General features: G+C 46.7%; 1 protein-coding gene across 1 annotated transcript in view; it reads left to right on the top strand.

Moving 5' to 3' along the window:
* The window catches only part of LOC137564196 (proteinase-activated receptor 3-like), a 133,489-nt gene that overhangs the window by 32,016 nt on the left and 76,709 nt on the right, over positions 1-24,764 (top strand). Inside the window, exons 3-4 of the mRNA XM_068277708.1 lie at positions 3,891-3,969; positions 11,010-11,118. The gene's annotated coding sequence lies outside the window, so the exon portion shown is untranslated. The remainder of the gene's footprint in view (positions 1-3,890; positions 3,970-11,009; positions 11,119-24,764) is intronic.

Below are 24,764 nucleotides of genomic sequence, written 5' to 3'. Positions count from 1 at the left end.
ATTCCAGTCTACCTATTCTGGGGGCAACTATTCCAGGCTACCTGTACTGCAGGGAACTATTCCAGGATACCTATACTGCAGGCAACTATTCCAGACTAACTATACTGGGGGCAACTATGCCAGGCTACCTATACTGGAGGCAACTATTCCAGGCTACCTATACTGGGGGAAACTATTCTAGGCTATCTCTACCTGGGCAACTATTCCAGGCTACCTATACTGGGAGCAACTATTCCAGGCTACCTATACTGGGGGACTCTATTCCAGGCTACCTAGTGTCTGGGCAACTATTCCAGGCTACCTATACTGGTGGCATCTATACCTGGCATTACCCACTGTGGCCCTTAGCATGTCGCACTCCTTTCCTGTTTTGGGGGGTGGGGTGGGGGTGTCATTTAATATCCAGCACCGGGTGTCAGATGCCCTAGGTACGCCACTGGTGCCAAGACATCTGTGCCTATAGGCTCATGTGATGTAAATCCTGGCCTGGTTACTTATCTTTTATAGCAGAGAAGAAGTTCTGAGTTCAGGTCCGCTTTAAGAGGCAGAATTGTGGCTGCAGCTGAGGATGATAGTAGCCTTTCTCATAATGGGAATAATTGCTGCATTTGTTGGTCGCTATCTACAAAAAGGGTGACTTTAAAATTGTGCCACATGTACTGGAACTGGTCTGGGACCATCCGATTGCCAGCGCCCCTGTAAATATGCCCACAAGCTGGCTTTCCTGTCCGGGCAGTTCCTTCATCAAGAGCCTTCCACTCAGCTGTGTGATAAGCTCATCTTTCTTTAAAGAGACTCTGATGCGAGAATAAATCTCGCTTCAGTGCTCATAGTTAGCAGGGGCATGTATGCCCCTGCTAAACCGCCGCTATTGCGCCGCTAAACGGGGGTCCCTTCACCCCCAAAACCCCCCTCTGCAACACTTGGTCGCAGACTTGGTCGCTCATGGAGGCAGGGCTAACGGCTGCAGCCCTGCCTCCAGTCGCATCTATCAGCGGCGCATCGCCGCCTCTCCCCCGCCCCTCTCAGTGAAGGAAGACTGAGAGGGGCGGGGGAGAGGCGGCGATACGTGCTGACAGATGCGCGTGGGGCAGGGCTGCGGCGGTTAGCCCTGCCCCAACCAGGAAGCGCTCCCCCGCTGCACCGAGGGGATTTGGGGGTGAAGGGACCCCCGTTTAGCGGCGCGATAGCGGCGGTTTAGCAGGGGCACACATGCCCCTGCTATCTATGAGGTCTGAAGCGAGATTTATTCTCGCTTCAGACTCTCTTTAAGTGTTGGGAACAACGAGCATAGTGTTTAGCCCATCCCCCACAAAATTACCTTTCTTTGAATAGCCTTCCCTTTTGGTTTTAATTTTCTGCCCAGGGATCATGCTCTAGATCTCTTCCAAAACTGATTTAGCTTGAAATAATTTTTTATTTTAGGATTTTTTTTTTTTTGGGGGGGGGGGGAGTAGTGAAATAACAAACCAAACAACAGATAATGTGTTGAGTGGAAGTATCCCACTAACCGGGCTTGGGCCATCACAGTATGCTTACTAAGAGGGGCATACAAACATCAAGAGGAGCTAAGGGTTTAAAAGAGGTGAGACCTCCGCTAACAGTTCCACCACTTTGTGCTTTTAGTGAGGGTCCAGTAGCGTTGCCACTCAGTACAGGTCGTTCTACTTTAACCATTTCTATACAGGGGTCTCCTCCTCAACAGGCAGGACAACATGAAAGACCCCACTTGAACAAGGATGGATGCCGAGATAGCCAGCTTCTCTTCCTCACTGAGGTCACAAAAGGTCTCCTCCTCCCCCTCCCCCCCCCCCCCCCCCCCCCCCCCCCAGCCACTCAGTGAGAGTCTTCTGTCTGTGGAGTATAACACAGACACAGAGCTATGCAATAGTGCAAACATAACACAGTGGTAACAGTCCCTGCTGCAGTGGTAGTAGTCTGCTGCTTGTGTAATGTGGGCTTTATCACACTATTCTCTCATACTAGATGGGGCCACACCTGTGCGTCAGTGACAGTGTTCTGTCTGCGGAGTATCACACAGACACAGAGCTGTGCAATAGTGCAATAGTGCAAACACAATACAGTGATAACAGAGGCCCTGGAGCACTAGTGGTAAAACTGTGCTTGTGCTTTTTTATGTGGCACACAATGGGATATTACTGTAAGTGGGCATGTGGGCGTCTCTGATAATAGTAGTGATAATAACAGATGCCCTGCAACAGTTGTGGAAAAAAGGTGCTTTTATATGGCATACAATTCGATATCACTGTAAGGGGTTGATTCACTAAACTGTGCTAACTCATAGCACTGCCGTGCTAGTGTTTTGTGCACGTTATAACGTGCATAACGGTTTTCGCGCACAAAAGTTTGCACGCGAAAAACCATTACACGCATTATAACACGCGCAAAACGTTGGCGCGGCTGTGCTATGATTTAGCACGGTTTAGTGAATCAACCAGTGTGCCAGTGAGCTGTCTGTGCACTATCACACAGACACTGAGAATATGCACCAACACTTCAAACACAATTTAGTGATAATAATAACACAGGCCCTGCAGCAGTTGTGGAAAAAAAGCTTTTTATATGGCACACAATTCAATATCAGAGTAAGTGGGCATGTGTGTGGCTCTGTGCACTAACACACACAGACACTGACAATGCTGCAACAGTAGTTCAAACACAATACAGTGATAATAACACAGGCCCTGGAGCACTATTGTGCTTGTAGTGGGCACTGGGCACCGTGGTGGGTGCCTGTGGGCTGTGGAGTGGCACGCACGCACGCATGCATACACACACACACACACTGACACACACAGACCCCCCCCCCCCCCCCAGAAGGGTTGTTTGTGATGATTAAACTGCTATCAGCCAGCGAGGATCAAAATAAACAAGCCTAACTACCGCTTTCCCTATCTCCAGCAATGTCTCTCCCTTTCTCTAACTATTCCAGACGAACACAGACTGGAACATGGCGGGTGCTGCAGTGTTTTTATAGGGTGCAGGGGGATCCGTGAGGGAGTGCAGGCTGATTGGCTGCTATGCGCCTGCTGACTATGATGTAGGGGGTCAAAGTTTAGCCCAATGTTGTTGTATAGGAGTGGGTCGAACAGCGCCTTGTGCTCGTGGCAATCGCGAATACGCGATCTTTGCCGAATAGTTCTCGCCAGCAATCTATTCCGGGCCATCTCTAATGGGAATACGCATGAAAAAACCGCCTGCAAATGCACGCGAATTCGCTTATGCATGCAAATCCACAGGTGTTTTTTTCCTATGTGGATTTAGTACATTTTTTCGATTTTTCGCTTTGTAATCGTTCTGACAGAACCCTCCCCAATCTCTTAAGCCTTGTTCACATTGAACTCCGATAGCGTTCACGTTGGCCGTTTTTTAATGTTTTTTGGGGGGGGCGATTTTTGTGTGCTGGGAGTTTTTGCTAAGCATTTTTATAAGCGGTTTTCCAGAGCAGTTTTTTAATGCACTCCCTGGCGCAGGTCAGGAAGTGAACACTTTGATCCAGAAAATAATAAATACAATGTATTTATTCTTAAAAAACGCAAACGCTGCATAAAGCGATTTTGTGACTTTTTTGTGTTTTTCCTATACCTCCCATTCAGGGCAAATCGCCCTGAAAATGGTCCATGCAGCGCTTTAGTAAGCGGCAAGCAAACGGAATGTCCCACTGAGAACTATCTCATTGGTAAGCACTTAAAAATCCAAAAAGCGCCTCTAATGTGAACGAGCCCTAAGAGTTTAACCTATATAAGCAACAGTTTTTGGAACTGTTTGGTGCATCCACTGTCCAGATTCCTATTTACTTCGGCCTTAGCTCCATCTAGTTCCTCCAAATAAACCTGTGCCCCATCTTTTTTGTGTTTTCTTTTTTCTAGGGAGTGGATTTTGTCAACTAAATCCTAAACAACGCCACGTGTGGATAATGAGAGGAAGGCGGTCCATCGTCTGGAACAGGTAACTATAAAAGCTCCCTGTTCCACTCTGCATACCCTGCCAGGCTGGGGAAGGCACATTTCCCCAGCAGCAAAAAAAAATGTGGCCCTGCAGCCAAAGTTTTACTTTGTTTGGCTGCTAAAATTCTTTCTGTAGGGCCCGGTTCACACTTGCATTGAAGTTCCAAACGGATTCGTGAAAACGGATCTGATCACCGGTAGAGATGGCCTGAACCTCCGATTTTCGGTTCGCGAACCGGGTTTGCAAACTTCCGCCAAAAGTTCGCTTCGCGCAAACTTCTAGGAACCACAATAGACTTCAATGGGGAGGCGAACTTTGAAAAATAGAAACACTTCTGCTGGCAACAAAAGTGATGGAAAAGATGTTTCAAGGGATCTAACACCTGGAGGGGGGCATGGTGGAGTGGGATAGACGCCAAAAGTCCCGGGGAAAAATCTGTATTTGACGCAATGCAGCGTTTTAAGGGTAGAAGTCACATTGAATGCTAAATTGCAGGCCTAAAGTGCTTTCAAACATCTTGCATGTGTATACATCAATCAGGGAGCGTAATTAGAGTACTGCTTCACACTGACACACCAATCTCACTGTGTAACGCACCGCAAACAGCTGTTTGTGTTGTGACGGCCGTGCTGGACTGGTGTTCACCATGGCGAGTGCAGGCCGTGGCGGTTTTCAAGCCCATATGGTCGCCGGGCTGAGGTAGCCGAATGACAGAACAGTGACTGTCCAGCTGATCAAATTTGGTCTGTCCACAATAAAGCAACGACCTTATTATCGTGGGTGTGCGCCCCCCCCCCCCCCCGACACACTCATATAGCCGTCGGTCATTGCTTCATTGTGATACGCAAGCTCCTTCACCGCTGCAAGGTAATGATCACGAAGGGGAATTGGCACATGTACATGCCTTTTTGTTTTGTTGTTGCAGCTGCAGTGCAGCCAGAAAAATTAGGCAGACATGTACACGCACCAGAAAAATTATTATAGCGGCCTTCAAAATTCAGAAATCCGCCTAAAGTCCTGGACCCTGTTGGTGGTGGTGGAGAAGGCAGTCAACTGGCCTGTGGGCAGAGATGCTGTGTGGGGACTGACTTAGTCTTGGGGCAGGCAGTCACACGGCGTGCAGGAAGAGATGCTGTGTGTGGGGACTGACTTAGTCTTCGGGCAGGCCTGAGCTTGCTTTGCAGACCAGGCATCCGTGGTCAGATAGACCCTTGACCCAACGCTGTGTGCCAGAGATGTCACCACTTGCCTTTCAACATCACGATACAGTTTAGGTATCACCTTTTTTGAGAAAAAATTGCGGCCTGTTATCTTTCATTGCGGTGTGTGGCTTTGCTTTTGTGTGCTGCTTTTCCTCAGGTGGTCATCCCATTGCAGTTTGTGCTTTGTAATCATGTGCCTTCGTAAGGTAGTTGTCCCTACGCGGGTCTTGGTCTTTCTACGGCTCAACTCTCATCTGAGGCAGACACACAAACAAATTTCCACACCGCTGAGCCCTGGGGTGATGGCACTTTGGTGGTGGAGGCCAACTGAGTGTTAAGTGGGGTGCCAGAATTAGAGCAGGAGGAGGAAGATATGTCACGCTTCCGTGCGGAAGCTGAGAAAGATGAGGTATTCTGTGTTAAATAGTCAACTGCGTCCTGACAATATTTGGGGTTAATGGCACGCGCCTTCTTCTGAACACTGTACTTTGGTCGAAGGCCGCACAAAATCACGACAGCACGACCTCGAACAGACCTGCCAGGTGGCCTACCTCTGCCTTTTGTTTTGTCCATATTGGGGGGGATGAAGTGAAAGGTATGCACTGACTTGACTAATACAATGTGCAGTCACACAGGTGCAGTTAACAGGTATGCATGGAGTGGTATACCACACTGCGTGCACTCACATAGGTAGGTGGGTGCACTGAACACAACAGGTAGGTATATGCAGTAATGGGTATTACAATGTGCACCTGTCACACACAGACAGGTAGCGGACAGGCACAATGACACTGCGTGTGCTCAACTTACGTAGGTAGGTGGGTGCACTGTGAACAACAGTTAGGTAGGTAGGTATATGCAGTAATGGGTATTACAATATGCACCTGTCACACACAGACAGGTACTTGAAAGAGCACATGCACCTTTTGAAAAGAGTTTTTGTGACAGTGCTCAAAAAACGAGAGCAATGTGCTCTGTCAGCTCTCCTGCTCTGCTGACAGAGCAGGAGAGCATATTGCTCTCGTTTTTTGTTTTCTTTATTTGATGTATATATATAATGTTTTTTTCTTTCTGAATGCACTAGCAACCTTTACACTAAGCACTTTTTTCCCTGACGACGACTCCATGTAAGCAGTCGAAACATGTTGGATTGGTGGGGTGTACTGTTTTATATGTAGAAAGTAAATAGCAATCTAGTCAAGGTCTAGGGTTTTTGAGCACTGTCACAAAAACTCCTTTCAAAAGGTGCATGTGCTCTTTCAAGTACCTAAAATCCTACCTTGTTATGTACTGAAAAATGAAAACATTTATAGCGATTTTCTATAAACTGATAAGTTATGTTTTAGTATATACTTCTGAAAGGATCAACCTTGTGTATATTGTAGAAATCAGATTTGTGAATTGTACACACAGACAGGTAGCAGACAGGCACAGTGACACTGCGTGCGCTCAGCTCACGTAGGTAGGTGGGTGCACTGTGAACAACAGGTAGGTATATGCAGTGATGGGTAATGTGCACCTGTCACACACACAGGTAGTCACTGAATGTGCTGGGCCTGGCAGTGGCACACACAGTATGAATTATCAAGGCTGTCTATGCAACACGAGTGTCAGCAACATGAGTGTCAGTGGGACACACAGAAAATAGATCACAAGAACAAGATTACCGTATTTTTCGGACCATAAGACGCACCGGACCATAAGACGCACCTAGGTTTAGAGGCCAAAAATCAGGGGAAAAAAAATATATACTAAACCTGATGCATCCATGGTGCAGGGGCTTCTTGCGATACTTCTTCTCAAAAACTGTCTCAGTAATCCCTCCCCAGTTACAGTAATAACCCCTCAGTTACATTAATAACCTCCCAGTTACAGTAATCTGCCCCACCCCAGTTACAGTAATACCCCCATTACATTAATAGCCCCCCAGTCACAGTAATCTGCCCCACCTCAGTTACAGTAAGACCCCCATTACATTAATAGCCCCCCCAGTCATCTTCCCCACCTTAGGTACTGTAAGACCCCCATTACATTAATCTGCCCCCACCCCAGTTACAGTAATACCCCTATTACATTAATAGCCCCCCTCCACAGTTACAGTAATACCCCCATTACATTAATGTCCCCCTCCACAGTAATCTGCCCCACCCAAGTTACAGTAAGACCCCTATTACATTAATATCCCCTATTACATCAATCACGGACGCCCCCCGCTAAATTTTGAAAAAGGTCCCGATCGTTCACCGACCCCATTGGAGCGGAAGTGGCTCTACTTAGCCAATCACGGCCGCCGCCTGTACTGCTTTGTGATTGGCTCCAATGGTCTCGAGGCAGGAGCATTGGAGCCAATCACAAAGCAGTACAGGTGGCGGCCGTGATTGGCTAAGTAGAGCCGTTTCCACTCCAATGGCGAGGGTGAATGATCGGGACCCTTTTCAAGGGGCCGGGGGGCGTCCGTGATTGAACATAGAGCCGCTGCCGGGGGGCATCCGTGATTGAACATTGAGCCGCTGCCGGGGGGCGTCCGTGGTTGAACATAGAGCCGCTGCCATGCTGGCTGGGACAGGCTACCGCACGCTGCATCTGAATGACATCGGGAGACACTTTTATTCCCGATGTGACGCTCTACTCATCGCGCTGATCCCGGCATCAGAGGTTATCTGAGGGGTGATGAGTGATGGGTGTCCAGTGGCAGCAGACCACTGCAGAGTGCATTTAGTACATTCTGGGAGACACCTGAGATACATGTGGCTGGTCTGAATTTTAGTATTCGGACCATAAGACGCACTGACTTTTCCCCCCCTCTTTTGGGGGAGAAAAAGTGCGTCTTATAGTCCGAAAAGTACGGTAGCTCTCAAAAGAGCAGTTGTGAGGTGCTATTTTAGCAATACGAATCAGCAAGGAGCAAGCTAAGAAGCCTACAAGAGCCTAACTAATCTTTCCCTATGAGAGAGTCTGCAGCAGCTGTCCCTTCTCTATTTACTGCAGGCACACGAGTGAGTAAAATGGCCAGCGATGCCTGCCTTTTATAAGTGGCTCCAGGAGGGAGTGTAGCCTGATTGGCTACAATGTGCCTGCTGACTGTGATGTAGAGGGTCAAAGTTGACCCTAATGATGCACTATGGGGGCGAACCGAACTTCCGGTAAAGTTCGCGGTTCTCCGCGGTCGCGAACCCCTGGAAGTTCGCCGGCGAACCGTTAGCCAGCAAACCGTTCGGGCCATCTCTAATGTCCGGTCGATCGGATCTGTTTTCACTCCGTTGCCACTCCATTTGCCTTTCGCTGCTTCTGTTGCATTTCCCCACATCCCCCCCACGACCCACATCCCCAAACTATATTTTTCTATTTAGAACAGACCATTTCTTCACTAGTGTGAAGAAACATTCCGTTTTCTCATTGTCCCCAATGCAGAGCTTCAGCTTCCATTTCCGTTCCGCTGAGCTCAGCAGTCCGGAAAAATTGGTGCAGGAGAAAACTTGTGGTCCGTTACATTGGATCTGTTCCCATCCATTGCGATCTGTTCCCTTCTGATCCGGGAACAGACTGTTTTTTAACTCTAATATGAACTTGGTCTAAGTGACAGCGGCATAAAAAAAAGTTAATTTATAGAACACTAGTGACCTTAGCCCGTTTAAAACCGGGCTAGGTCTGTCACGCTCATCCACCATGCGCACACGCCCGCCCTCCTGGCCCCGTCCTCCTCTCCAAGCAGCGTCATTCATTCCCCCAGCAACCTCCTCAGTGTCTCTGCTTCCTTCCCTGCACATGCGCACAACAAAAGAAGACACACACACAGGGACATGGGACGCAGAGACACTTGCATTTTATTAGGTATGATTGCACTCAGGGATAAATGTATGTATAAACACAGGTATGTATATGTAAGTGTACAGATGTATTTTAAATGTAACAGCTTGCGCAGTTTTCGAAAGACTGAGCAAAGGAAGGAGCTGGGAGAGCCAGAAGCTGAGATAAACAGCTGAGTAACTAAGGGTGGCCACTAATGGTCCAATTTCTAGCGAAAAATCGTTAGAGCGATCAGAAATTCTGATCGGATTGGTTGTAAATAATCTCTGTTGATGGGCACAATGGAATATGAATGATTGTAAAAATAGTCGTCCGATTGGATTTTTGTTGAATCAAAATTTGGATTTTCTTGTTGGTTGTGATAGATAGAAAGCAAAGATTGGTTTGTTGATATTGTAGTGAACAATTTCACTTCCGATCAGAATTTCTGATCGCTCGAACGATTTTTCGCTAGAAATTGGACCATTAGTGGCCACCTTAACACACGCTTCAGAATCAGGAGGGGAAGTACACAGAAAATACTTATTATTAGAACATACACTCACCTAAAGGATTATTAGGAACACCTGTTCAATTTCTCATTAATGCAATTATCTGATCAACCAATCACATGGCAGTTGCTTCAATGCATTTAGGGGTGTGGTCCTGGTCAAGACAATCTCCTGAACTCCAAACTGTATGTCATAATGGGAAAGAAAGAGAATTTAAGCAATTGTGATCGTGGCATGGTTGTTGGTGCAAGATGGGCCAGTCTGAGTTTTTCACAATCTGCTCAGTTACTGTGATTTTCACGCACAACCACTTCTAGGGTTTACAAAGAATGGTGTGAAAATGGAAAAACATCCGGTATGCGGCAGTGCTGTGGGCAAAAATGCCTTGTTGATGCTAGAGGTCAGAGGAGAATGGGCCGACTGATTCAAGCTGATAGAAGAGCAACGTTGACTGAAATAACCACTCGTTACAACCGAGGTATGCAGCAAAGCATTTGTGAAGCCACAACATGCACAACCTTCAGGCGGATGGGCTACAACAGCAGAAGACCCCACCGGGTACCACTCATCTCCACTACAAATAGGAAAAAGAGGCTACAATTTGCACGAGCTCACTAAAATTGGAAAGCTGAAGACTGGAAAAATGTTGCCTGGTCTGATGATTCTCGATAGAGTCAGAATTTGGCATAAACAGAATGATAACATGGATCCATCATGCCTTGTTACCACTGTGCAGGCTGGTGGTGGTGGTGTAATGGTGTGGGGGATGTTTTCTTGGCACACTTTAGACCCCTTAGTGCCAGTTGGGCATCATTTAAATTCCATGGGCTACCTGAGCATTGTTTCTGACCATGTCCATCCCTTCATGACCACCATGTACCCATCCTCTGATGGCTACTTCCAGCAGGATAATGCACCATGTCACAAAGCTCGAATCATTTCAGATTGGTTTCTTAAACATGACAATGAGTTCACTGTACTAAAATGGCCCCCACAGTCACCAGATCACAACCCAGTAGAACATCTTTGGGATGTGATGGAACGGGACCTTCGTGCTCTGGATGTGCATCCCACAAATCTCCATCAACTGCAAGATGCTATCCTATCAATATGGGCCAACATTTCTAAAGAATGCTTTCAGCACCTTGTTGAATCAATGCCATGTAGAATTAAGGAAGTTCTGAAGGCGAAAGGGGGTCAAAAACCGTATTAGTATGGTGTTCCTAATAATCCTTTAGGTGAGTGTAGTTGACCTGCCTCTTTCCTATTAAAAAAAGTAGAAAAGACAGAAGGGGAATGGGATGGATATACAAAGCCATTCTTCGGTTATACTGTAAACCATATAGTCCAGCTATTATTTAGTAATCTAAACACTAAAGGGTGATTTCTGGATAGGTAAGTTACAGGCTGCAAACACTAAAGTTATGAAGACAATATTATGTAGATTTAGTGAGGAGGGTATTCATTTAATGTATGCTATTGCAGTTTATTCTTATCAGCACAGATCTAATAATGTTGAATGCAATTTATTTATCTCCAGGTGAAAGATGAATCTCCTCCTTGGTTGCCATGCCAATGTAACCATTGTGATGCTACACAGTACCCCCGCCATTCTGCTTCATGGCTGCTGAGATGATTATGAAACACTGGTAACTAGTAATGGCTCGAACCTCAGATTTTGGGTTTGCGAACCTTTAACGCAGATTTTCGTAAAAGTTCAAGAACAAACTGTTCGCAGCGGGCACCATAGACATTAAAGTACGGCCGCCGACACTTTAACGGTTAATAGCAAAGCTCCCTTGTGTAGTAGAAACACCAAATTTGCTAGGTATCTGGAGGAGGACAGTGACTAGAAGAGTAAAAATAATGTCAAAAGACTGTATAGTTTTTGAGAAAATCAATTTTAAAGATCTCGTTCTGAGTGTGGGAAATGTTTCAACCTCCACCGATTTAGCGGTTAATAGCAAAGCCCCTTTAAATGCCAGAAACACTAAATTTGCAGGGAATGTTAAGAAGAACAGTGGGAACAATAGGAAAAAAATCCTTCTGATCCCCATTTGTCTGTTAAGAACAGAGATGTCTCGCCGGCGAACATCTCTGCATCTCTGGGCCCTGTACTACTTCCGGGTCGCTATGACCCGGAGTAGTACACCTGCGCTGGCCTGGCGGTGCGCATCCTAGATCGCGCTCCTGTTGCTGGGCACTTTCTGTCCATGTGCTCCCGCTGTCTCCCTGCCTCTCACACTTGCCACCCTCGTCCATGCATGGGTGAGAGTGACAGGTGGGGGGGCAGGGAGGACAGCGGGAGCTGGCAGCAATGAATCCACATAGGCGGATGCGCTTTCAGCTATACTTAGTATAGCTGAGAGCTGCGGCGGAGATCTTCAATCAAGTTGTTACAAGAAGGTCGCAAGATTAGCAGATATTGGCGTGGGACCTTTTTCAAGGATATTTGTGTGGGAACATTTTTTTAAAGGTACAGGTAAGTATTTCTGGTTAATTAAGAACATTAAAGGACTTTTCTCATCGTTGTGTTTTTATTTTCTTCCTGGGGCACGGGAGGTGGGGAAGAGCTCCTTGTCCATGGATTGGAAAAGGGCTCAGGGGGAGAGGGGAAGGCTTGGCCACCCCTCTCCCCCAGAGCCCCCCCCCCCATACCATGGACCATGTGGGCTGGTATAGCTCAGGGTAAGAAAGCCCCAGTCGGCCGGGGCTCCACATGCTGGCTATCCCAGCCTGCATGGGGAACAAGGGGTTAAAGAGGCTCGGGGGGGGGGGGGGGGGGGCACATCATTTTTTTTCTTAGATTTCCCACACTCAGCACTTTTAAAAAAAAAAATTTAAATATTGTTTCCCGCTATCTTTTTAACATATCCTGCAAATTTGGTGTTGCTAGTATTTAAGGGGCTAAAGTCGGCGGGAATTGTTTCCCTAAGAACAGTCATTTATCGCATTTAAATGTATACTGTTTTCCTTTAAGATTTTAAAATCGATTTTGTCAAAAAGTAAAAGGTATTTTTGAAAAAAAAATGTCCTATTGTTCTCACTGTTCTTCTTGACATTCCCTGCAGATGTGGTGTTTCTGGCAATTAAGGGGGCTTTGCTATTACCCGCTAAAGTCAGCGGTTGAAACATTTCCCACACTCAGAACGAGATCTTTAAAATTTATTTTCTCAAAAACTATACTGTCTTTTTGATATTTTTTTTACTCTTGTAGTCACTGTCTCCCTCCACATACCCTTCCAAATTTGGTGTTTCTGGTATTTAAGGGGACTTTGCTATTAACCACTAAAGTCGGCGGTTGAAACATTTCCTACACTCAGAACGAGATCTTTAAAATTGATTTTCTCAAAAACTATAAGGTCTTATTGAAATTTTTTCCTTTTGTAGACACTGTCCCCCTCCACATACCCTGCAAATCTGGTGTTTGTGGCATTTAAGGGGGCTTTGCCATTAACCGCTAAAGTCGGTGGTTGAAACATTTCCCACACTCAGAACAAGATCTTTAAAATTTATTTTTTAAAAAACTATACTGTCTTTTTTTAAAAAAATGTTTACTTTTGTAGTCACTGTCTCCCTCCACATACCCTTTCAAATTTGGTGTTCCTGGTATTTAAGGGGGCTTTGCTATTAACCACTAAAGTCGGCGGTTGAAACATTTCCCACACTCAGAACGAGATCTTTAAAATTGATTTTCTCAAAAACTATATGTAAAGGATTGCAGAGACGCCGCCGCGCGGTCTGGCGGCGAGGCGGCTGTCTCCGCCGTTCAGACCGGCGGTTTCCGCACAGCAGCATGCGTCTGGTGTATCTGAGCCTTCTAGTGCACACAGATGGAGAGCTGCGTGCTGGGAGGCAGGACCTTTATGCCAAGAGGAGAGGGATCAGCTGATCAGCTTGATCAGCTGATCCCAGCGCAGATCGTCATTGGCTGAGCGGCACTTGGTGGCGCTAAGGAGCGCTGCTCTATATATGGATCTCGCTGGTCAGTCTCAGGTTGTCTGCCGTTGCGAATGCTTATGTGTTAGTACTCAGACCATAGTCAGATCCCACAGTGTGTTAGAACCAGGTGGACCTGGGAATTCACACTTAGACAGATTACTGTGTTATTGCTGTGTTATACTTTAGACCAGTTCCAGGGTGTTGTGACCAAGGACCACACACCCAAGTTTAGGAATACTGTGTCATTGCTGTGTTATACTTTAGACCAGTTCCAGGGTGTTGTGACCAAGGACCACACACCCAAGTTTAGGAATACTGTGTCATTGCTGTGTTATACTTTAGACCAGTTCCAGGGTGTTGTGACCACGGACCTCACACCCAAGCTTAGGGATACAGTGTCAGTACTGTGTTATTCTTTAGACCAGTTTCTGGGTGTTGAGACCATGGACCTCACACTCTAGACTAGGCCTCTGCTTGATATCTGTTATGACCTATTGCTCTCTTGACCTCTCTCCTGCTATCTGATTCGGTACCTATGCACATCTGATTACCTGTTGCCGACCCTGCCTGTACCTGGTTACCGAATCAGCCTTCTGTCTCTGTACCTTATCTGCTCATGTGTTGCCGACCCGGCCTGGCCGACCCTTCTGGCTGTCACTCACTCCTTGGGTGATCAGCCTGTCTGTACTACCTGTGACACCACCCGGTTAGGTGTCAGGTAGCTGCAGAGACTCCCTGTCCCTCAGAGGGGATTCTCTGCAGTCCAGTCAGGGACTCTATCCCATAGGAGTCCTTTGACTGCAGTAGAGTCTGACTCCCAGCAGTTCAGAGAATCACTGGCTCTCTGGTTATCTCCAGCCCTTTACTAAGGAGATACTCCTCATACGGTCAAGGGCCACCTGCTCCTCAGGTGGTCCATGCTCATCTACTGTTGCACCAAACACTTACACTTTATCAGGTGTCCAGAGGTTAGTTATACTTGTATTATTGGTGATTCTGCAGATCATCAATAATCAGGTATATATCTGCATTGTTGGTGATACTGCAGATCACCAATAATCAGATTCTCTCTGTGTGCTGACACCAATCGTTACAGAACGGCAGACCTGAAAAACAAAATGGACGTACTCCACAGCCGTCTTGATGCACTCACCACCTCGGTGGAGAATTTCATCAGAGTGCTGGACGGTCATCAGACCCAGATCACTGCATTGTCTGGGTCCATACAGGTCCTTCATACGGCTGTGAATTCAGTGCGATCTCCTCCAGTTACAGACTTACGTATGTCTGTACCCGAAAGGTTTTCTGGTCATAGATCTGACTTTCAGAATTTTAAAAATCGTGTAATGTCGTATTTTGAGTTGAGACCTAACTTGTCAGGAACTGAGGCACAGAGAATTACATTTATTAAGACCCTGCTGTCAGGAGATTCCCAAACATGGGCATATAGCCTGCAGACAGGGCACGAGGCGCTGACGTCAGTCGAGGAATTTTTTAAGGCCATGGCCATAATTTATGATGATCCAGACATTGCCTCCACTGCTGAGCGGAAGCTCAAAACTTTGCGTCAAGGCAAAGAACCGGTGTAGGTTTATGCAGCCGAGTTTAGGAAGTGGTCGGTGTCAGCTAGGTGGGGGACATTTGCACTATTGGACTGTTTTCTATCAGGGTTGTCAGACGCAGTCTCAGTTCTGATGTTGGGACATCCTGAACCGAAAGCTATCGATGAGGCTATCGCTTTAGCAGTACGGGTTGACCGGTGTTTACGCTATCAGAAACAGACCCGGGGTAAGAACACTGTGAGATATGTCTCCTATGCCTCTCCTCCACCCGTGTCGCCCCCGCCAGAGCCAATGCAGATTGGCCAATCAAAGTTGATACGAGTGGAAAAGAATCGCAGGAAGACAGAACAGCTCTGTTTATACTGTGCAGAGGAGGGTCATAAGGTGCAGAATTGTCCCAAGAAGTCGGGAAACGCTGCCGCTTAGGTGTAGTCAGAGGTAATACCCTAGGCGCGCAGTCTTTACCTCTAAAAGATAATCGCCTGCTTCTTCCCTGTTCTGTCACATGGGAAGGTCAGACTGTCTCCACGGAAGCTTTCTTAGACTCTTGCTCAGCAGCCAATTTTATGGATTTTGAGTTTGCAAAAAAATTGGGGATTCCCATACTTCCTTTGGACCAGCAGATTTTGGTCACTGCAGTAGATGACTCTCCTCTGCAAAGTACTCATCCCCTGTCTCAGATCCTGGAGTTGAGGTTCTGTGTTGGGGTACTACATAGGGAGAGTCTACAGATTTTGGTCTTGCGTATGACAACTTCCACCGTTATTCTTGGCATGCCATGGTTACAACTTCACTCCCCTCAGATAGACTGAGTTTCAGGTCAGCTAACGAGCTGGTCTACCCATTGTTATCATCACTGTTTAGCGAAAGTAACCGTGGGTAACACCAAGATTCAGGTGAAAGGTGTGCCAAGCCAATACGCAGAGTTTGCAGATGTGTTTTGTCCCAAATCAGCTGATAAACTTCCCCCCCCCCCACCGTACCTTCGACTGTCCCATCGATTTAAGATCTGGTTGTATGCCTCCCAGAGGTCACCTCTATAATCTATCTGGGCCTGAGAAACTGGTAATGCAGGAGTATATTAAAGAAAACTTGGCTAAAGGTTTCATCTGCCCCTCTCGTTCTCCAGCAGGGGCAGGATTCTTTTTTGTGAAGAAAAAAGATGGAGGCCTTCGTCCTTGCATTGATTACCGAGGGTTAAACAAGATTACAGTAAAAAATTGTTATCCTTTTCCCTTGATCGATGATTTGTTCACTCAGGTTACCAACGCCAAGATTTTCTCAAAATTAGATTTAAGAGGTGCATACAATCTAGTCCGTATTAGGGATGGTGACGAATGGAAGACGGCCTTTAACACACCCAACGGGCACTACGAGTACCTGGTGATGCCCTTCGGGTTGTGTAACGCCCCAGCCGTCTTCCAGGAGTTGATTAATGAGGTGTTCAGGGAGGTGCTGGGGAAGTTTGTTCTGGTATATCTGGACGCTATTCTGATCTTTTTGTCCAATCTCTCAGAACACCGAAAGCATGTCAAATTTGTCCTAGGGAAGTTAAGACAGAATCTGCTTTACGCTAAACTTGAAAAATGTCTTTTCGAAGTGACCTCTGTTGCCTTCCTGGGGTATATTATTTCTACATCTGGCCTCTCTATGGATCCTGGAAAGGTTTCTGCTGTCTTGGAGTGGCCTCAGCCTGTGGGGCTGAAGGCGCTCCAAAGGTTTTTGGGCTTTGCCAACTACTACAGGAGGTTTATAAAGGGGTACTCTACTGTGGTCTCGCCCCTCACCAGTCTCACCAAAAAGGGGGCTGATACTTACCACTGGACAGCAGAAGCACATACTGCCTTTTCCACACTGAAAAAACTGTTCTGTTCTGCACCCATATTAAGACACGTGGCTGTCACCTTTCCCTTCATCGTGGAGGTAGATGCTTCCGAGGTGGGGGTGGGGGCTGTATTGTCTCAGCGATCGGGTTTACAAGGTAAACTCCACCCATGCGCCTACTTCTCTCGTAGGTTTTCACCTGCGGAAAAAAACTACGATATAGGCAACCGGGAGCTTTTGGCCATCAAGTTGGCCTTTGAGGAATGGCGACATTGGTTAGAAGGCGCAGAACACACTATTACAGTTTATACAGATCAGAAGAATTTGGAGTACATAGAGGGTGCCAAGAGACTTAGCCCCCGTCAGGCCCGGTGGTCTTTGTTCTTCTCAAGATTCAGATTTGTAATTACGTATACTCCTGGCAGTAAAAACGTCAAGGCCGACGCCTTGTCCAGGTGTTTCAAGCCCGAGACGGTACAGCCCTCAGCCCCTGAGACCATTCTACTCTAGTTCATTCAGCTTTAATGGCTTCCAAGCATGGACAGCTCTCTAACTCACTCCACAGATTTTCAGTTATATTCAGGTCTGTAAACAGAGATGGCCATTCCAGAACGTTGTACTTGTTTCTCTGCATGAATGCCTTAGTGGATTTTGAGCAGTGTTTAGGGTCCTTGTCTTGTTGAAAGATCCAGCCTCGGTGCAGCTTTAGCTTTGTTACTGATTCCTGAACATTGGTCTCCAGAATCTGCTGATACTGAGTGGAATCCATGCATCCCTCAACTTTGACAAGATTCCCATTCCCTGTACTGGCCACACAGCCCCACAGCATGATGTAACCACCACCATATTTTACTCTAGTTAGCAGGTGTTTTTCTTGGAATGCTGTGTTCTTTTTCCTCCATGCATACCGCCCCTTGTTATGCCCAAATAACTAAATTGTAGTTTCATCAGTCCACAGCACCTTATTCCAAAATGAAACTGGCTTCTCCAAATGTGCTTTAGCATACCTCAAGCAGCTCTGTTTGTGCTCTGGGCAGCAGAAAGGCTTCCTCTGCATCACTCTCGCTTACAGTATTGCATTGGGTAAAGTGCGCCAAATGGATGAATGATTCACAGTGACTCCATCTGCAGCAAGATGATGTTGTAGGTCCTTGGTGCTGGTCTGTGGGTTGACTCTGACTGTTCTCACCATTCGTCGCTTCTGTCTATTCGAGATTTTTCTTGCCACTTCGAGCCTTAACTTGAACTGAGCCTGTGGTCTTCCATTTCCTCAATGTGTTCCGAACTGTGGAAACAGACAGCTGAAATCTCTGAGACAGCTTTCTGTATCCTTCCCCTAAACCATGATAGTAAACAATCTTTGTCTTCAGGTCATTTGAGAGTTGTTTTGAGGCCCCATGTTGCTACTCTTCAAAGAAAATTGAAAGAAGGAAACTTAAAATTGACCCCTATAACTTCTCTACGACCGCTCCACGCTAATGGGCATGGCTGCGGCGGCAGCCCCAGGACCGCCTAACGCCAATTGGCGTCAGGTCCTGCTACTGGCTACTGAAGGAGATCGCGCGCAGAGTGCGAGTGCATCTCCTTCATGGGGGCGGAGCTCCGCCCCGGCTTCAGTCTCTGACGGCGTGATCGCCGTCTATTCACATAGTACAGTGCTGCGATCAGCAGCAGCGCTGTACTGGGGACAGCCGTGTGACACGGCTGTCCCCCTGGGGGACAAGAGAGCAATCGGCTCTCATAGGCAGAAGCCTATGACAGCCGATCACGTGATTGGCCGGCTGGGGGGAGGGAGGGGATTGGAGAAAAAAGACAAAAATTGTAAAAAATTGTAAAAAAAAACATGAACATAAATATTTATTAAAAAAAAATAAACACAAGGGGGGTGATCAGACCCCACCAACAGAGAGCTCTGTTGGTGGGAAGAAAAGGGGGGGGGAAATCACTTGTGTGCTGTGTTGTGCCTTAAAGCTGCAGTGGCCAATTATGAAACAAACAGCCTGGTCTTTAGGGGGGTTTACCACTGTGGTCCTCAAGTGGTTAAACGTTACATAAAATATACACACACCTAAAGGATTATTAGGAACACCATGCTAATATGTTGTTTGACCCCCTTTCGCCTTCAGAACTGCCTTAATTCTACGTGGCATTGATTCAACAAGGTGCTGAAAGCATTCTTTAGAAATGTCGGCCCATATTGATAGGATAGCATCTTGCAGTTGATGGAGATTTGTGGGATGCACATCCAGAGCACGAAGCTCCCGTTCCATCACATCCCAAAGATGCTCTATTGGGTTGAGATCTGGTGACTGTGGGGGTCATTTTAGTACAGTGAACTCATTGTCATGTTCAATAAACCAAATTTGAAATGATTTGAGCTTTGTGACATGGTGCATTATGCTGCAGGAAGTAGCCATCAGAGGATGGGTACATGGTGGTCATGAAGGGATGAACATGGTCAGAAACAATGCTCAGGTAGCCTGTGGCATTTAAACGATGCCCAATTGACACTAAGGGGCCTAAAGTGTGCTAAGAAAACATCCCCCACACCATTACACCACCACCAGCAGCCTGCACAGTGGTAACAAGGCACGATGGATACATGTTCTCATTTGGTTTATGCCAAATTCTGACTATCGAGACTCATCAGACCAGGCAACATTTTTTCAGTCTTCAACTGTGCAATTTTGGTGAGCTCATGCAAATTGTAGCCGCTTTTTCCCATTTGTAGTGGAGATGAGTTGTACCCGGTGGGGTCTTCTTCTGTTGTAGCCCATCCGCCTCAAGGTTGTGTGTGTTGTGGCTTCACAAATGCTTTACTGCGTACCTCGGTTGTAACAAGTGGTTATTTCAACGTTGCTCTTCTATCAGCTTAAATCCGTCGGTCCATTCTCCTCTGACCTCTAGCATCAACAAGGCATTTTCGCCCACAGGACTGCCGCATACTGGATGTTTTTCCCTTTTCACACCAATCTTTGTAAACCCTAGAAGTGGTTGTGCGTGAAAATCCCAGTAACTGAGCAGATTGTGAAATACTCAGACCGGCCTGTCTTGCACCAACAACCATGCCACGATCACAATTGCTTATATCACCTTTCTTTCCCATTCTGATATTCAGTTTGGAGTTCAGGAGATTGTCTTGACCAGGACCACACCCCTAAATGCATTGAAGCAACTGCCATGTGATTAGTTGATTAGAAAATTGCATTAATGATAAATTGAATAGGTGTTCCTAATAATCCTTGAGGTGAGTGTATATAAAAATACTAGTTACCTAGCAGCCTTGCTGGTCTATTTGGCTGCAATAGTGTCAGAGTAACACCAGAAGAAAGCATGCAGCTAATCCAGTCATGTCTGTCAATGTCAGAAACACCCGATATGCTGCATGCTTGTTCAGGGTCTATGGCTAAAAGTATTAGAGGCAGAGGATCTTAACTACTTGCGGACCGCAACGCACCGATGGGCATGGCCGCAGCAGCAGCCCCAGGTCCGCCTAACGCCGATCGACATAAGGTCCTGCGGGCCTGCTTTTCAGGAGATCGTGCGCGCTAATGCACGCACATCTCTGCTTGGTAGGCGGAGCTCCCCCCGTCTTCACTCTCCCAGCAGCGATCGCCGCTAGGAGACTGTTAGATGGTGAAACCGCCGTCTTTTCACTCCGTACAGTGCTGCGATCTAAGGTGTGACACGGCTGTTCCCTCCAGAGGCTGAAGCCTATAACAGCCGATCACAGTGATTGCCTGGTGGGGGGAGGGAGGGCGGGTTAATAATAATAATAATGACATTTATTAGTAAAATAATAAAAAATATTTGTAAAAAAATAAACACTGGGGGAGAGATCAGACCCCACCAACAGAAAGCTCTGTTGGTGGGGAGAAAAGAAGGTGGGGGGGGGGGGGAGAGAAAAGAAGGGAAGGGGGGGGGAGAGAAAAGAAGGGAGGGGGGTGGGGAGAAAAGAAGGGGGGGTGGGAATCACTTAAGCCTTAAAGCTGCAGTGGCCAATTTAGCAAAAAATGGCCTGATCTTTAGGAGGGCTTAACACTGCGGTCCTCAAGTGGTTAATGGGCCAGTGCTCCTAAGGTATGAGATAACTCCAAATAATAACAGCAGAAAAAGTTTTGAATGCAGGATTAGCATCTTTATCACTTAATACACTCAGATCAATTGCTGTTGAAATTAGATTTTTATGGTGACAATCCCACTTTAAGTCACCTAGCACTTTTAATTCTGCGGTGTTTCGCACCCTGATGTGGCGTGATGACGCTTCCTCTTTACACTTCTGAGTTAGGACCTTTAATGTGACCTGGAAATTAGAGATGTTTAGGGTATTTTAAAAATAGATATCTACTGTATTACCTACAGTATTACTGTATTTTCTAAACATAGTTGCAGGAGACAAAAGCTTTATCCCTGGTGGTCCTCTGGGTCCCATGGGAGCCTCTAGTGGCCAAGTTGTAAAATGCATGTTTATTGTGCAACATGTAGACCATTTAGCCAATAATGTTCTGCTGACAGTTACAAAATGTTTGTATGATTCTTACATTTTTGTCTCAGGAAGTGAGTTAAAATTTCCACAATGAGGACACAAAGTCAAATGAAACATGAGGTTTTAACCCTTTCACCACACTATCCAAATTAAAGTGTACAAACACTTTCCAAGACTTTTTTCCCCTTGGTGACTTCCCTACCCCCTGGAACAAAGTATGTATAGACTATTTAAAGCGGACCTGTAGATAGAAAATAAACACATTGTTTCACTTTCCTGGGGCTTCCCCAAGCCCCCAGCAACTGTCCTGTCCTGCACCGGTCCTGCCCGAGCCATTGTTCTCCCGCCACCACTCCGTCCCGTACCTCGACTTGTAAGTCGAGGCCAGCGCAGCCCTGCCAAGCGTATCTTTTTTTCGCGTTCCCCTCTGCAATAGCGGGGAACGTGAAGAAAGGATACGCGTGGCCAGATCGGCGCAGTGGCCCGGCAGCGAAACCGAAAGTAGCTGACGGCGGGAGAACGGAGGCTCGTCGCGTAGCGGTGCGGGACAAGATGGCTGCATTGGGCTTGGGGAAGCCCCAGGTAAGTGAAACAATGTGTTTATTTTCTATCTACAGTTCCGTTTTAACAACATTCCTTTTGCTGGGAATACACGGCTCGATTCTAAGTCATTTAGATGGCTCGATAGATCATTTCCGGCATGTCCGATCTCCCGCCCGATCGATTCTGCATTTAGGACAATGGAAAAAGATAAGAAAAACGAGTAGAAGATAAGAGAATCACCCGCAGAATCGAGTAGCAAAAACGGTCAGGCACAGAATCAACCCGTGTATTCCCAGCATTATGCTGGGACTACACAATGAGTTTTTCCAGCAGATAGATGGCTCGATAGATAATTTCCAGCAGAACCGGTCTGATTTTGTGTCCAGAAATGACATCCCTTCAGTCCTGATACCCTGGTCCTATTGTCTGGTTTTTCAATCGCTAGTATTACAGATTTGCCAGGCAGCCTAGGCAGAGCCAGATTATCCACAAAGCAGCTTAGGCAGGTGCCCAGGGCCTGATGGGGGCCTGGCATCTTTATGGACTAGGCTCCCTCATCTTACCTTACCAAATAAGCCAGATAACTAACAGTGGGCCTACATTTGGCATCTTGCCTACAGACCCATTTCAAGTTAATCCTTCTCTGAGCTTAGGGGAGCTCCAGAGCTGTAAGTCAGATATGTTGGGCCCCCAGCACAACCCTGCAGAACATGCCCCCCTTCCCATTCCCTAAAAAAGCGCAAGCAGCATCTTTGCACTCCTGTCTCACGGATGCAAAGATAACCTGTGTGTGCAAGCTACCACCAGAGCAGCCGACCTTTAGCGGTGAAGCTTAATGAATCAACTTCAGAGAGTGGAGATGCTGTGAGCAGTGGCATAACAATAGGGGATGCAAGGGATGCAGCCAAGGGGGTGGGGGCAGGTCCCCTCTAGGTTAGGCAACACAAATATCTAAAGCTCACCATACAAACATCAATTTTGATCACCCAAATGGACCCCACCACCAGCCACCCTTTGTACCCCCAACAAAATTTGAAGTTGGAGCCACCACTGCACTCTAGACTCTTGGAAATGACCCCCTCAGCTAAAGATATGTGTGTAGGAGGCTTAAGAAACACTTCTGAATAAGTTCACGGTCTGTCTGTGTGGGAGCCATCATCATTCGCGTGAGACAGTTTTAACACACATTTTTAACTTTTAGATACAAAATATGACTGTGGGATTCCAGAAAAGTCCCATTTAGAATTTCAGGTATAGAAACAATGGTTCATCTCATACATTTCTTTTCACTTCAGGTTTGCTGTAAGGTCGATTCCCCAGAACACACTCTTGCCAGTTAATCACAGCCTGGCTGTAGGTAATATCCCCGCCATGTTATTGTCTGGGTTTTGTGCAGAGCTGCAGGGGTGGAATTCTGTTGTTTGGATATTTGTGCATGTTTCTCTACAACAGTTTATACAGGATAAACATACAGCTGGGTGTGGGTCTGACTCCATCTGTGTGTTTCCTGTCCACCAGTTACCTCAGATGAAGCAGCCTGTTGTGCACAAAATCATCCAGCCAGGATTAGTACTTTTTATGATCATTATCATGGATTTATATAGGGCTGGTATATTCTGCAGAGTATACAGTCACATCACTAACTGTCCCTCAGAGGAGCTTACACTCTAATCTCTCCCATGTGTCATGTGACCTTGTTGTAGTCTAAGGACAGTTTTTTTGTTTTTTTTTGGGAGGAGACACTTGTATACAGCAGAGTACCCAATATCCGGCACCGGCGGGGATTGCCTGGTGCCGGATACAGGTGCTTAAGAAACCGGCTGAAAAAGCTTCCCCCCCCCCCCTCCTATAAATACTCTCTGAGTTTCCAGCGACAGCTTGTAGCCTTCCTGCAGCTCCTAGTGGCTTTCCATGTATGGAAGCCGGCGTGTCATCTGATCCGCATCGGGTCAGATGACTCAGTACTACAAAACGAGAGGAGTGCTTCTAGTATACCTTCCTTTTCTGAAATCACTGAGGGGGATCAGATAAGTCCACACCTGGGTACTCGCCAGATGTCACCCAGAGTGGCTGATTATTTCTCATTTGGATGACTTCCAGGGCCTCCAGGTGGGTGGCAGTAGAGTAGATAACAGTGCTAAGAGGGAGCCATCTTTAAAGGATCTTATCGCTGTCTGCGTCCCAAGTTGCTCTGTGCATGTATTTTCCAGTGAAAAAGTAGCACATTGATTTTGCTCCTGACTAACAAGGCCGGATTGGTACTTTTTGTGCTCCTAGGCCAAGTATGTGGTGGCTTCTCTTTCCTGTGAAGAAGCTCCCCTTCCATTCTATGTGCAGCCCCCTCTTCCATGTGTATCATCCATGTACCGTAGCCCCTCTCTTTCATGAACAGTTTCCCTTTTTCGTGTGATGCTCCCCATTTTCAGCTTCCTCTTTTGTATGTAGCAACCCGTCTTTCATGTTCAGGTGCCCTCTTGGGATGCAGCCGCCCAAGGCCTTTCCAGAAATCTGGCCCTGCTTACTAAAAAAGAGAAGCAAAATAATCAACTTCTCCTAGACAGAGTCTATTGTTCCCCAAGGTAACGCTTATCTATGGATTTGTCAGTCAAGCCATCTCTTTCTATAATTACCTCTCTGCCTTTCATCAGATTTCTGAAAATAGAGCCTGAAAACTATTCAGAGAAAGTTTTTCCGAAGATAGATTTTTATAGGGCAAATAAATAAAAAAAAATACACAGTGAGGGCTGGTGCACATCTAAAAGCGCTAGAGTAATCACTAGGGTTTTGAAAAGCACTCAGGAGCACTCTAGGTGTGCACCAGCCCTAAGGGCCCATTCACACTAGGGCGATTAGCGCTAGACTAGTGCTATTCTACCCTATGGCAGTGCTCTCACTGCTGCGATTGGTTCCGATTGTGGGCGTTTTGGGATTAGCGCCA

This window comes from Hyperolius riggenbachi, chromosome 3 (genome assembly GCF_040937935.1).
Source record: "Hyperolius riggenbachi isolate aHypRig1 chromosome 3, aHypRig1.pri, whole genome shotgun sequence".
NCBI lineage: Eukaryota > Metazoa > Chordata > Amphibia > Anura > Hyperoliidae > Hyperolius > Hyperolius riggenbachi.
The sequence above is the reverse complement of the archived record's forward strand: the minus strand, read 5'-3'. Positions and strand labels throughout refer to the sequence as shown.